This window comes from Protomyctophum parallelum, assembly GCF_964188405.1.
Source record: "Protomyctophum parallelum genome assembly, chromosome: 11".
NCBI classification, from domain to species: Eukaryota; Metazoa; Chordata; class Actinopteri; order Myctophiformes; family Myctophidae; genus Protomyctophum; species Protomyctophum parallelum.
The window spans coordinates 13,808,448-13,823,228 of NC_139707.1; the positions used below are offsets into that span (position 1 = coordinate 13,808,448).

Consider the following 14,781-nt stretch of genomic DNA (forward strand, 5'->3'; position numbering starts at 1 on the left):
CCGAAAAGTGTTTTTACCTCTAACTGCACGGATCTGTGGATAACTTTGTATGCCAACTCCCTAGAGGCCAAGGAAAAACCTTTGCCTGGAATTTTTCACATCTGCTCTTTATAGCGCCACCAGGAGGCCGACATATGTAAAACACATTTTCTATTATTACTCCTTCACATTTTATCCACATTTCACGCAAATCGGTATACACTATCTTCATAGTCATGTGATCAACACGGACCGGCACCATTTCCCATCTTCCATCCTGATTGGCTAAGATTGGCTTCCAAAGCTCACACGATTCGTCCATTTCGAAAAAAACCCACAAATCACAAACACAGTGTGCAATTTCCCTTACATTATACACGCACATTTTCACTAGGCCGAGGACGACATGCCACAATTTATTCCTCAAAATCAGCCTCACGGTGGCGCTATAACAGGCCAATTCCTGTTTTTAGCTATAACTGCATCGATCTGTATACAACTTATGTATGCACACATGGAAAAACATTGTACCTGCATCCCTCCAACATGAACCTCCGGCCCAAATCTTCCTCAACAGCCTGTTATAGCGCCACCATGAGGCCACAACCTGACCTGCCCTGGTGGAGACCTGTGCCGATTGGCACTTTGTCTAGTTTCTATTTGAAATTGGCAAAAAGTACAACTACGTAAAACAGCTGAACTCAGGATATACCACAAGGGCAGGATACCAGGGAATGTTCATTCATTCATCCATCCATTGACTGCCATTGACATGCATATATGTAATTTCAAATCCGACACTAAACCGCCTATATATGTAGTGTCATTTGGAGTTTTCAGTGGGTGCTCTTCCGCAACATGTGAGTGAATCTACAGCTTCAGGATCAGAGGACAAATCCAAGCTGGTTTAATATAGTATTATAGGATTTATAAAAATTAAAATGTCTCTGTTTTCTGTTCCGTTTTTTGTGAAAACAAGTTATATTCAACTGCCAATAACTATCGCGGTAGCCGGTAACACACTTTTACCCTTCAATGAAAGTAGTGACTCACATCTTTCAATGAGATCGAAAAACATTACATTTACCCAAACAGAATGAGATTGAGCAGGCGTGCACGAGAGAGGGGTTGTTTGTTTATTTGTGAGGAGTTGCTCACAGATAGAGGTAAAGTGTTTATATTGCGACGGGACATATATTATAGCCAGGTAGGCCTATATATTATATTGTGACATGGACACTGCGACGAGCTGCGCACAGGGTGTGATGGGAACGAGAGAGAGAGAGATAAGGCTCATACATAGTCTGTATTTTCGGTGGTTAGGTGACCACCGAACTACAACATGACGTCACGAGCCGCGGTGAAGAGCAAACCACCGCCACCGCTCCAGCCCTTCTCTCTGTTTTTACTCACCACCGCTCAACGTTATTTCACCTCCGGTGGTCAGCTCACCACCGAAAAACCAGACTATGAATATGCCTTTAGACTCCACTGCGATGTCCAGCACAGTAGGGGAAATGACATTCTCCTCAGACATATTCATAGTTTAATTGCTAAAAGTGTATAAACTATGAGGATGCTGGTTTGATCTTGACCGCCTGTTCTCGACTGCAGGTAAATACCACCCGCGCCCGCAACCTTTGTGTTGGATCCTGCGTGTGCCGCGGGATCCCGCGCCCAATGCCCAACTGCAGACTGTTCTAGATCAGTGGTTCTCAAACGTATTCACGTCAAGAATCCCAAATTGATATACAGTATAGTTGGTGGTCGACCCCCATCTGAAAATCACCTCAAACACTAGCCATGTGTTGTATGGAGAATATAGGTTGCTACCTTCAGGAAGGAGATAATATGGTGTCCCAGCATACAATAAGGTCAGACTAAAGAGGTCCTTTGCCCACCAATCGACTTTGAGGCTTAATCAGGAGTTGTAGCCATGGGGTAATCTGAGCGATGGACATTGCTCTTGTCTTTATGCATGTAATATTGTTCTGTTCTTTGTGTCATGTCAAATGTGTGTATATGTGTTCTGCATACATGGCTGCTGTGTCGCAAGACAAATTTCAGTGTGAACTGACAAAGTACTATATCATATAATTTAGCTGGGGACCCCTGGAACCGTGAAAAGGAAGGGATGTCCGCACACTGTTTCACTGCTCCCAGGAAAACTCTGGAGGAAAATTCTGGAACCCCCTCAAGGACCCCTGGGGGTCTCCGGACGAAGCTATAGTAGCTTCAAGCCACAGAAATTGGTTATGTTATATGGCAAATTATATACATTAAATAAAATAAATAAAACATTCTGAGGTGGAGAAAATCCGCACAAAAGAACAGAATTTGCTAGGGGGTGGCAATTTGTATCCCCTGGAACCCCAAATTATGCCGTTGGACATAAGCACAAGCACCTGTGGCATTTTCCACTGATGAGTAATTGGCACAGTTTACTGGCGTGCTGAAGACACAGCCTGCGTCGTGCCACTTCCAATTGGAATGTCCCACAGAGATCAAGTTGTTGACGCCTTGCGACCCCATTTAAAACAGCATTGATCCCTTTCAAGGCTGCCATAGCCAGCTTCCTCTCAAAGTCATTAGTGTCATCTGTTAGCTATAATTAATGTGAATAGGAAATAATTGCACGAGGGAGCGTGGGACTAAAGTGATTCGGGCCATTCATTGATATTCAAGTATTATTTCATTATCCTTGCTATAGCCTTTATTCATGGACACTGTGGGAGAAGGCCAAATTTGACCACGTGATTGCGGATTAATCTGGGAACTAATTACAGTCAGCAATTTGAGGAGTGTCCCTGAGATTTGACACAACTGATATGGTCTAACAAAATCGCCCAAAGAGAAGGGAGCTGTATTTTTTATCAATCCCCCCTCCCCCCACACACCATTCATGATTCAAATAGGTTTTCAATTTTTAAGACGACCTCTGCATAATAGTGAGGTTTCATTGTTATGGTAGCCAGGAATGCTTGCTTTGCAGAGTCAAGGAAGACATACATTTTAAAGATAGTTGAAGGCTAGAAGATAGCAATCAAGTAAATGTATAGTTTATCTTTACTTGAAGTCTATTTTTAATTTTTTATATAGGCCTAATGACAAGTCAAGTCCCAACTCCATAGATCGTATAAACCTCATTGTGCTTTTGCCTTTGTCACAAGTTTAAACGTACTGTAAAACTTGTATTGTGTTTTCAATTTCCATTTCTTACAGCAAGGAGCAGAGCACATTTTTGCTGTCAAAACACAATATTTGTGTGAAGATTTAAAAAAAAGTTTAATTAAAAGTTTATCCAGCCACTTGTGTGATAAGCAACTTCCCTATCTTTAGGGCAAAGAAACTGACAATGAACTAACTAAGTGGAATTTATCATATAATTACATCAGAAATGGCCTTTCACATTGTTTCCATAGAGCTCCCTCACAGATTAATGTGTACTATTAGCAGTGTAGTTGTACATATGTGTGATATGGAACACTTCTAAAGATTAAAACAATTCTATACTGTATATTTACAATTTACAATTTAGGCATTTAGCAGACGCTCTTAATCCAGAGCGACAGCGCAAATAACATGCATTTTAAAACTGCTTTTAATATTTAATATCATATTGTCTATGTCCCTCAAACTTATTTCTAATGGTTTGAGCCTCAATCACCACTCTGATATAACCAGGCCTTGTCATTTCTTTCTGGACTTTGAAAGCAGTTTCAGCTGCAGTACCACAATGTCCTGAGGTGGTGGGGGTGCTGATATGCAGATTATTTAATATTTGAGTCATTATAATACTGGTGCTAGATAAACCCAGGCTTGTTTCCATTCCATGCCAGCTTGGAAAATCAACAATGGTGGACATTGTAAACAAAGTGGAAATGCAAATTTGAACTGAAGACTGAAGAATAAGAGGAATTATATAAGTAGGGTGACATTGATGACATCACGATGAGGCCAAAATCAGTTGAGCTGTTCCTGAGAGCAATTTCCATTAAAACAGTAACACCCATATGATATGAAAGCCTGATTGTTCAAAATTGGTTATTTGTGGGGATAGAAAACACATATGGGAGCCCCAAAAACACAAAATAAATTGAAAAAGTAGAATTTTATGTTATAGGTCCTTTAAGCAAGAACAAAAAAGCATGGGAATACATCACATAAAAACATTTATCATGAAACATGCGTAAGCTAAGAAAGTAACAGTGGAATATCTATATAATGAAACTATACATATAAACTATACATATATACTACTATGCTATACATATGTACTATGACGTGCTATGACTACATACAATGCAATTATAGTGCTGTCTACATAACATGCTATAAGTCTGTATCAAATGCTATCTAAGTCTACAGAAATGCTATCTAAGGGGGTGGGGTAAGTGCTATGGGCCATGATGGAGTCTGAAAAGGTGGGTTTTCAGACTACGGCGGAAGATTGGGAGTGATGCTGCAGTTCTGACTGCAATGGGAAGTGCATTCCACAGTTTTGGAGCCAGAAGGGAGAAGAGTTTGGGACATGTGGAGCGTTGTCCCGGCGTTTTTAGTGAGGGTACTTCCAGCTTCCCTGCGTTGGCTGATCTGAGTGCGCGGGAGGGTTTGTAGGGTTCGATCATACTTGTGCGTTGGCTGATCTGAGTGCGCGGGAGGGTTTGTAGGGTTCGATCATACTTGTGCGTTGGCTGATCTGAGTGCGCGGGAGGGTTTGTAGGGTTCGATCATACTTGTATGTATATACCTATATACTGTAGTTGTAATTGTGTGTGGTTGTGCCGCTGTAGTAGTTTTTGAGATCTGGTTCTGGACCGAATCAGTGTCATGAAGATTCACACTTTGATTATGACTATGAGAGATCTGTGGGAATTCCTTACGAAAGGCCAGATCTGTAGGGTTACCCTTTGCAATCTACCTTACAGATTCATATGTGCAAAATTAAACACCCACTAAAAAAACAACACAAACCCTGTATGAGTTGTTTGAATGCTACCGGTAGACTTTACTCTACATGCAAGGGGGGGTAATTTACGTTATGATTCTGTCCCTATCGGTACATAAATCAACAGCAATGAGTCGGCATTGTGACTCGCGCCTGTTTTTTGCCAAACTAGTAAACTACTGCCTAACGGGCTGTTGTGGTCCGCTTCGCTGGGAGCGACAAAAACTATGCCTAAAAAACACATTTTTAGATTGGATACAAAAACGACAAAAGAGGGATTCGATTCTGAGGCGCTGTGATGGGAAGTCTAATGCTTAACGTTGCACGCCACCGAACATTGAGGCAGTTTTGCGTCACAGAAGAGGCCGTTGCCAAGTTCGTATGATCAGTAGGAATACGACATACGCACTCCACAGAGCTTCCTGTCGAGCTATGGAAGAACTGAGAAAGAAGTCCATTTTAAAGCAGTCTGATGACTGCTGAACAAGTTCCAAGTTCCTTCAGACCCCTATCTATATTTATGAGTTATGGGCTGGAAACCTGTGTACTGTACATAAATCTCATCCAGCTTTCTGTGCCACAATAATACATTGATCAAGAGAGAGGATCATTGCCAATGATGTGGCAACAACTTTACAGACTATGCAGCTTCATTTACATTCCATCACACAATGACAATGGTGTCACTTACGGACAAGAGATCTTCAAGCAGAGATATCTGTGACACGTTGTCAAAATATGGAGTATAAATTATGCTAGTCTACTGTATAGTATATCACATAATTTGGTACACATTACATGTGGTCACTGGTCACAGACATCTACCCATAAAGCTCATTGGTTCAACCCGGAAACACATACACAAAAAATAAATTATTACATGAACATAAACCAATAACATTAATCACAATAGACACATAACTCCCCCAGCACATTACTATAGGCAAAAAATAGCACGATAACAGTAATAGAATAACACATACAGGCACGCCCGAGGCATGCTGGGAAGCCACTAACCAAGCGTCGCACTACAATAATAAAAACACCAACAGATAGATAGACAGCAGACCAGAATTTGAATGTATGAGACTATTAAAGCTCAATTTTGTAGAGCTATTTTTTTATGTATAACACCAGAACAATTGTATAGTAGATGCTGCACAGCTGGGGCCAGGCTGCTGGAGGTGGAAAAAGCAGGGAAATGGAGAACGATGGAAAATAGCAAGAGGAGAAAATACAGGAGGGTGGATCATCAGAACTGTCCGGCTCAACATGTTCAATAAACCATTTAGTTGGTTACGCAGGGGAAGTCAGACATTGGACTGGACCTATGTGGCAGAGTTTTATTGATGTGACTCATACGCTGATTTGGCAGTGCCTGGTATCGAACCCAAAATCTTGTGACTCCACAGAGAGTACTCTACCGACCAAGCTACTCAAGCGACTCCAACAGCTCTTTAGTCCTTCACCCTACCTAACATTTTTCAGACTATTGGGGTTTCAGAACAATGGGCTGTTGGACCAAATGGCAGCCCCTGCAGCACAGACCATGTTAGTTACTGTCAGTACGAGGATTTACTGAGAAGAAATAGAACCAAGCTAAAGTGTATTGTTTAATGGAACCATTTGCAGAGTTATACTTTCAGCTGTGCTTATAGTCTCTTGCATTACTCAAGCCAGTTATATAGCCCAGTATAAAACCCATCTACACCAGTGTTGTTTTTGGCAGATTTTAGTTTTAGTCATATATATCTTAGTCCCCTGGAATGTCTAGTTATGCTAGTCTAGTTTTAGTCGACTAAATGTCATGACATTTTCGTCGACTAAATCTATGGTTGGTTTAGTAGACTATTTTGGCGGGCCTTGATGCCGTCGTAATGGTAGATTTTACGCTTGCTGAAAATAGCCGATCTACAAGCTCACAACGCGTCGCAGCGCGTGCAAAGTGTAAAATGACTAATACTGGATCTCTTTTCCACTAGTCCCTTCCTAACATTTTAGTCTAGTTTTTATTTATTGACAAAATTGTCGATATATATTTAGTCTTAGTTTTAGTCATTATAGCTTAGTTTTCATTTAGTTTCTATTTAGTTTTTGTCAGTGAAAAAAGGTAGTGGACGAACATTTTCTGTTTAGTTTTAGTCGACAAAATCAACACTGATCTACATTCTCAGCTGACATCAATTGATGTACTAAGTATTTTGTCTTTGATCATCAAAGAGGGGTGATGTCACTCACTACACCTGCGAGAGAGAGAGAGAGAGAGAGAGAGAGAGAGAGAGAGAGAGAGAGATAGTAGAATAGAACGCATACAAGGTTCAATGTTTAACGATAGGATCAAACCGACTGCCTTTACTCAACCGTGCTGACACACCACATCGGCCACATCCACGGCAATGGGTTCGAGTCCTGAGATGACTTCCACTGACGGGAGATTTAGAATGACCTGCAGCAGTTTGTTATCTGCTGAGTGCATCAGTCCAGCACCTTCAGACTAACCAGGATCCACTTTCTTCTTCTTACAGTACATCTTCTTGCCTCTACTCTATCTTTAATCTACCTCCTGCCCTCTCTGCAGCTCAGAGTTGTGGCCAGTAATTAGTTTGAACTGCTGTTCATTTAGTGTCAGAAGGGAGAAATGGTGTGCCCGGGAGCCAATGAAGTGGAAATCCAGCACACCGAAGGCGAGTGTTTTTTAATTCTGTTCCAAGATGTTCTGCTCCAGTGAAGATGTTTGGTGGCAAGCAGAGCAGTAGAGAATGATGGGGGTACTGGGGCAGCTCCCAGAGGAGCACAGTAAAGAATGGTGGGTGGGTGTACTGGGCAGCTCCCAGAGGAGTGTAGGCCTACACTAAACTAAAGAATGGAGGGTGTATGAGCAGGCTTAGCTGCATGCTAGTGAAGGATGTTATAATATTGTAGGGACTCAGTGACCCTTCTCCGCCTTAATGGAAGTTATAGGAAAAGAAATAAGATGATGCTGAAGGAGAGATGCTTGTGTATGGTTAATTCTCATGGGGCCTCATCTATGAATATATAATAAGGGTCTTTGACATTCCATGGCGCAGTCGCATCAAAGAAGGAAATCGATGTAGGCGACTGACGTTGACGGCAAGACCATTTCATATTTACCCACAGCTTTGAATTGGATTTGGATAAACATAATATATCTTGTCCATACAAAAAAAATGATACCATGGGTCTAGCATTCAATTATACGTTTTATCATCAGTACCTAAACATTTTGGTGAGTCTGAGGGATTGTTTGGTTAACAACCTCTGCTGCTGAATGTCTGGTGTGAATTTATGTCAGGTTTAAAGTTATATTCAGTGATTTCACTTAATTCAAATATCATACATATTTTTTGATAATCCTCCCTACTATAGAGTGTGCTGACCATATAAGGAGTTCCTCCCTGACCTCAGTAACTCAGTTAACCCCTAGGTTAAAAAACGTATAGGTTCCGCTTTTGGCTAGGGTTAGCCAGCCTTCATCCAATCAGGATGAGAGGGGCCTTCCTCCAATAAAACTGTTTAAATATCTTTAAACAGTCAAATGGGACCAATAAACTATTGTTTATTTCATTTTCCAGCAACAGGAAGTTTATCTGCAGAACAAAGCACTGTGCCCAGCTTATCAACTTATCCAACATGGGCCCCTCAAGCATCACTTTAAAGCCCAAATTAAATTCCCATAAGCATGTCTCGCTCAAGTAAAAAATAAAAAAAATAAAAAAATCAATCATTCATACATCATTGCCTCCCTGTTGTCTCCTAAACGGATGAACAACTCGAGTTCTAGTCTACTCTTCAGTGTCAGCGGTGGGGGGGTAATGAGATGACCTGCATTTCAGCGGCGGGGGTGCTCTCTGCAGCCAGGTCAGAGGAACCACCACAGAGCCTAATGGATTCTAGCCTCTAAGCTCCTGCTGTCTCACACAGCTGAGGCCATGAACCCGTGTCTTGGTACCCCTGGCCCTCATTTGGACCGAATGGACTCATTAGTGAGGAGAGCCGGGCCCGGCCTTGGGCCTAGACTGGTGCTGGAGACGAAAAGGGGCACTGCAGGGATGGAAGTCTTGACTCTTACTACTGTATGTCTGTCACGTAGCACGTGAATGCTGAATGACACTGGAGGAGAGCAGTCAGTCGATGAGTTAAAGTGAGAGACTAGCTGAAGGGAGGTCATGTACCACTGTAATTACATTTACAATCTCTTTCTTATCCCGAGATCCCTGTACAGTGATCGGGACAGTGGAACATGTTCCAATTTCTAAATAAAAAGTTAAAGTAGAAATTCAAGCCTTTTGCATTTCACTCTACTGCACCATCTAGGCATCTACTGTATGTTCACATTTCGAATTGAATAGAATAGCAGACAACGTTCTGCAAAATAAACAAAATAAAACAAATAAAATATATTGATTGATTGATTGAAATATTTATTAACAGTTTGTAGAATTTACAGTACATTTTAAGCACAAACTCAATACAAAGACTGTTAACTGTGAGTGGACGACCCAATTAAGCATTACACTTGTTTACAACAGGGTCCACATTGTTCAATTCATCAAAACATTTAGAGACATACAAATAGACACTTCTATGTAGCTAAAGAACAGAACAGGAATTCATCATATAGGAAGCAAAAAGGGAAAAGATACATATACAGTGAGGGGAAATGGGGCGGGGGGAGGGGATTCAGATTTTACAGAGGCCAGTTTCGAATTGCAGCCATCCGTAGGTGCCCTTTGAGAGCGGTTTTGAAGGCGTCAAGGGATTCACATGTCTTAATGACTGTTGGTAGGGCGTTCCACATTTTGGTGGCATAGGAGCGAAAATAATTTAGTCCCTTGTTTGTGCCGAATCTGGGTTGTACATATAACTATATTCAGAAAAGGAGGTCATTTAGCATCTACAGTATAGGTATTCCAAAAGTTGTCAGTATCAGTGTGGAGAATAAATAGAGCTGGGGAGATAAAATAAAGGTTTGCAGAGTGAGACTAATTTCTCCAAACTGTATCGACTATCGAATTTCGCCACTTTAATCTGCTCCCTCATTCATTCTTCCACTTCCTGCCATGATTTTCCCAGAGGCCATATCAAGATCTTACATTGTGCTCTCTACATTTTCCTTGTTCAAATTATTATCTTGCATCATTCTCTCCCTATCCATTTATTTCATGTTCAAACCTATGTCTGTTATATGTGTTGTTGTAGCCTGGCCTAGCCAGTAGCCAGCCTGCTTTCTGGTCTAGAGGGGCGCTCGCGCAAGGAACAACCGCTGGAGAATATTGGTTCACCGATCTCACCGATTTGTTCCAGTGACCGCACGGTTCATTCACACTCCTGCAGGAACACTACACTGACACGGTCAGCGGAGAGGCTGCTGTTTGTGTACCGTCGGCCCGTCTGCAAAGCGCCATGAGCCGGGAGGGAGGGAGGGGCAGCAACACCGCCGGGTAATCTCCACACTGACTGAGACTTGACAAACAGAGCCATCTCAGCCAAAATATCCCAAAACAATGTCCGGGGAACAGAACTGTTCCTTTTCCTCAGACTACTTTTACTTTAATTAAAAGGTAAGATGCAGTGGCTGTAATTGGGTCAAGGATCTTGCTTTCGTGAGCAATGGTGTACGAGATTGGTAATAAATTGGTCAAATCATGACATTGTTATACCATCTGGGGGAAATAAATAAATAAATCTGTGTCGTCGTCCCACGCAATTCTAGCCTACCTAAAGGTAAAATCCACCCGCCGCCTATGGCTGAAACAATTTAATTCTCTACTGTTGATCATTGATCAAGCTGAAATGTTGAAACAAGATGCTGAAACAATTTACTGTGTTCGTTGTGAACTGAGGGGGGGTTGGGGGGGGGCACCCACTGACGTTATAAGAACCTTCCGCCACTGGGTGAAGACATTTCTTAGTTTCGTTTGGTATTCTGGGCATTAAAGTCCCAGTGGGAAGAAAACATTTCAGTCCTGTCAAACAGCCTGTAAATCTGTCAAAATGTAGTTCTCATTATGTCACTAAAGCATGTGATGGAAGCCCTTGTCCAGTGACATCTCCCTATTAAAGTAGAAAAGCACTCAGAAAGATGATACTGTATGTACATTGTACAAGCATACTGTAGGGCAAACTTCTGACCTTGTGCTGTGACCTTGAACTGTGATGGAATATATATACTCTATATAAAAAAAACATCTGCTTAATCAAATGAGCACTGTGAGTTATCGCTGTGACAGCTAATCAAATAAACAAACATACAGATTATAATGCACTACTTCCACTGGTGAGGTTACAATATCTTAAATGATGTATGAAAATATTGACCAGTTCTAATCCCAGACTGGGCTCTATGTATACGTAGGACTGTGTTTTTCTTTGACATGCAGGGATGAGTTATCACCCTGCTTTATAATGGATTTTGTCTGTTGAATTACTAAAAGTGACTGGAAGGCTGGCTCTGCATTTCCCCTCCACTGTGTCCAATTGAAAACAAAAATAGCTTTCAGCTCTCAGTTCACAGCTCTTTTCAGTCATTGATGCAACTCAACTCAACTCGCGGTGTTGTTTCACAGAAGGTCAGAACTCCTCTTTGAGAAGGATTAGGTTTAATTGCTCCATCAGAGTGGAAAATCACACATGCATGAAATCGGCTTCTCTCATTGCAGTGATAATCACAGATTCATTATGAAAGAATTACAAAACTATTGGGGACAGAACTGTGTGTCTCGTATAAAACTCATGAGTCATGTTTCAATCTTAAATCAGTCATGCTTATTGGTTCCATGGAACACCATGGAAACAATTAACACAATAGTAAAATACTTTATAACAATTTATTGATTAAACAGTCAATAAGACCCTATCGGTTAACTGATCAATGAAGAGGAAGTATTCATTATTGTAATTGCTGCCCAGCGAGCAGCCTCATGTATCGCTTCACCTTCTTTTTCCTTTTTCTTTCTTTCCTCCTTACTGAGTACACATCCAGATACTTTGAGCCAGTATGCTCAAACTTGTATTTGTACAGCTTTGTGTGGATTTATTCAACATTTTGAAAATGTTTATACAGTAGTATACTCTTTTAAACATTTCACTTTTTATATAAATAAGGTAACATTGACTAATGGTCTAAGCGGGGAAAACAGCTTATTATTTGTTGGGCCTGTTTTGCACTCTAGCCCTGTTTTGCCTATAGATATTTTGTCCAAACACATTCTGTAGTTTTCTTTATGATTTCTTTTGGTATTTGCTAGCAGCTAGAGTGAAGACTGCAGTGTTTACTGCTCTGATGGACTCACAGTATAATGACCTACTATAGCAATGTTTACTGCTATGATAGACACAGTGTACTTTAATGACTAGTAGCAATGTTTACTGCTCTCATAGAGTAAGACTCACAGTTTACTTACAGTAATGATCTACAGTAGCAATGTTTACTGCTCTGACAGACTCACTTAGGTCACATTCACCAGAGAGCTTTGCTGCGATTAAAACGAATCCTGCTGCGCATTTTCAGAAAGTGCACTTCGTTTGGCAGGTGTGAAGGCTCATTCGAATCCTAATGCGTATCAAAGAACGGCATTTTACTCCGAGCAAAACGGGGGTTTCGCTTCGCTTCCAATCGCACTTGATTACGATTCGGTGCAGGTGTGAATGCAATCCGCAGTAAATAAAGGAAATTAAGCAAACAATGTGGCGGGTGAGGAGCTGAACACAGTTGGAGACGGAGAAGGCATATTTTACGCAGCACGAAGATGTCCCGTTACCGTGGATAGGATAGACATGGTCGAATGAGGAGACTGAAGCCCTGATCGAAATGAGGACGTGTACATTAATCAATTGCTTAAGAAAACACATACAAACAGTGCAGTGTATAGCCTATTATAGCCTTCAGAATATTCTGTCTGTCTGTCTGTCTGTCTGTGCGTGCCGTAAACATGGAGTGCTGTCACTGTGTGGGGACTGGGGAGTTATATCAGTGCGCTCAGCGCTGTGCCTCCATGCCCAAAAGAACAGTGTGTGGCGGCTGCGTGCGTAGAGAGAGAGAAAGAGAGAGAGAGAGAGAGGGGGGGGGGGGGGTCCCAGACGGCACGACACATGCACGTTATGAGTGTAATTTTATCACCATAGATTTCACTGTGTAGGCTAGTTTATGAATGGAACACATTGATAAAGGTCCCCCCCTGCTGCGTTTCCAATTGCTGCGAATGACAGTGTGAAGGCAAACCGCAGCAAATTAAATATGCAAGAATCCCAAATTCTCCGCCCATACGCATTGAGTCTACCGAAGTATTAGGTGAGAATGGGACCTTAATGACTTGCAGTTCCACAGGTTATTGCAATTCTCCATGTTTCCATGGAGTTGGGAAAGGTAACAAGTGTTGTTTTTGCAATTAATTATCCAATAATTATTTAATTATGAGCCGTGTTCAAGCCTAAAAAAACTCATCATAGTCTAATGACTTTTGGTGAATACCGGTATTCCTTAAGTAGTCATACTCTAGTGAATCTGACAATCACCACTTGTCAGCCTCCTGGAATTATGACATCAAACAGATAGTCAGTCCAGATCCGTCCAGTCTCCATTCAAACATTGACCACAGTCAACAATGGCATTTTCTCATGTTGGATAGTTCACATGCAAGAACAATATTTGTACAAACACACTCTCAGTATGGATAAAAGTATAATAAGTTAGATTCTCACATTAATAGCTGTTACAGCATATGCAGTATGTGGGACTGATATTGAAAAAAACAAACCAATCAATCAATCAATCAATCATATTATCTGCTGGTCTCAGACAGGAACAAACTGCAGGTTGAAAAGGCCCTCGGCTCTGAACTCGGTAGAATATCCACCTGGCTCGCTGATAACAAACTATCTTTACACCTGGGAAAAACTTAATCCATTCTCTTTGGATAAAATAGTAATCTCAGCAAGGCAGATGGCTTCTTGGTTAGAGTCGGTGACAATATTATTCCTGTGATAAAGCCACCAACGCAATAAAAAATGTCAACCAAAGAACAAGATTTCTATACAGGATCTTCTCACTGGTCAACAAAAACACCTTGAAGACAACAGGAGAACAGATTGTACAACGTTTCTTCGACTATGCATGCACCTCTTGGTACCACAGCTCCTCAAAGGCCCTAAAACAATGCTCCAGTCTTCCCAAAACAAACTGTAACAGGCTACTACTTGGCCACACTCTCCGAACCCCTCACCCCTGCCCATTTTGACAGGCTGGAATGGCTTAGGGTTGACGACAGAGTACAGCATCTTGCAATGGGTCTGGTCCACAAGATTCGCTACACCACCAAGATAACCATGTACCTGTCTAAATACTTCCTTAATGTCAACACATACCACACCCACAACATCAGAGGGAGTTCAACAAACCATGTGCAACCCAGATTCGGCACAAACAAGGGACTACATTTATTTCGCTCCTATGCCACCAAAAAGTGGAACGCCCTACCAACAGCCATTAAGACATGTGAACCCCTTGACTCCTTCAAAACCGAACCCACCTACGGACAGCTGCAATAAAGAAATGGCCCCTCTTTACCTCCTTTTTTTAAAATTGTATATTTGTACGTCTCTAAATGTTCTGATGAATTGAAAATGGTGGACACTGTTGTAAACAAGTGAAATGCTTTATCATGGTGTCGTCCACAGTAACAGTTTTTGTATTGAGTTGTGCTTTCATTTGAAATGTAGCCTACCCATTCTGCATACTGTTAATAAATACTTCAATCAATCAATCAATAATAGGAAAACCCGTCTACAAGCTGCAAGTACCCTGTTAATCCCAGCGCATGGCGCCTAGATTACTA

The 14,781-nt window shown here is 41.4% G+C and overlaps 1 protein-coding gene across 2 annotated transcripts in view; it reads right to left on the reverse strand.

Annotated features, from left to right (window-relative positions):
* The window catches only part of LOC310867301 (nck-associated protein 5-like), a 72,647-nt gene that overhangs the window by 16,275 nt on the left and 41,591 nt on the right, over positions 1 to 14,781 (reverse strand). The window lies entirely within an intron of this gene.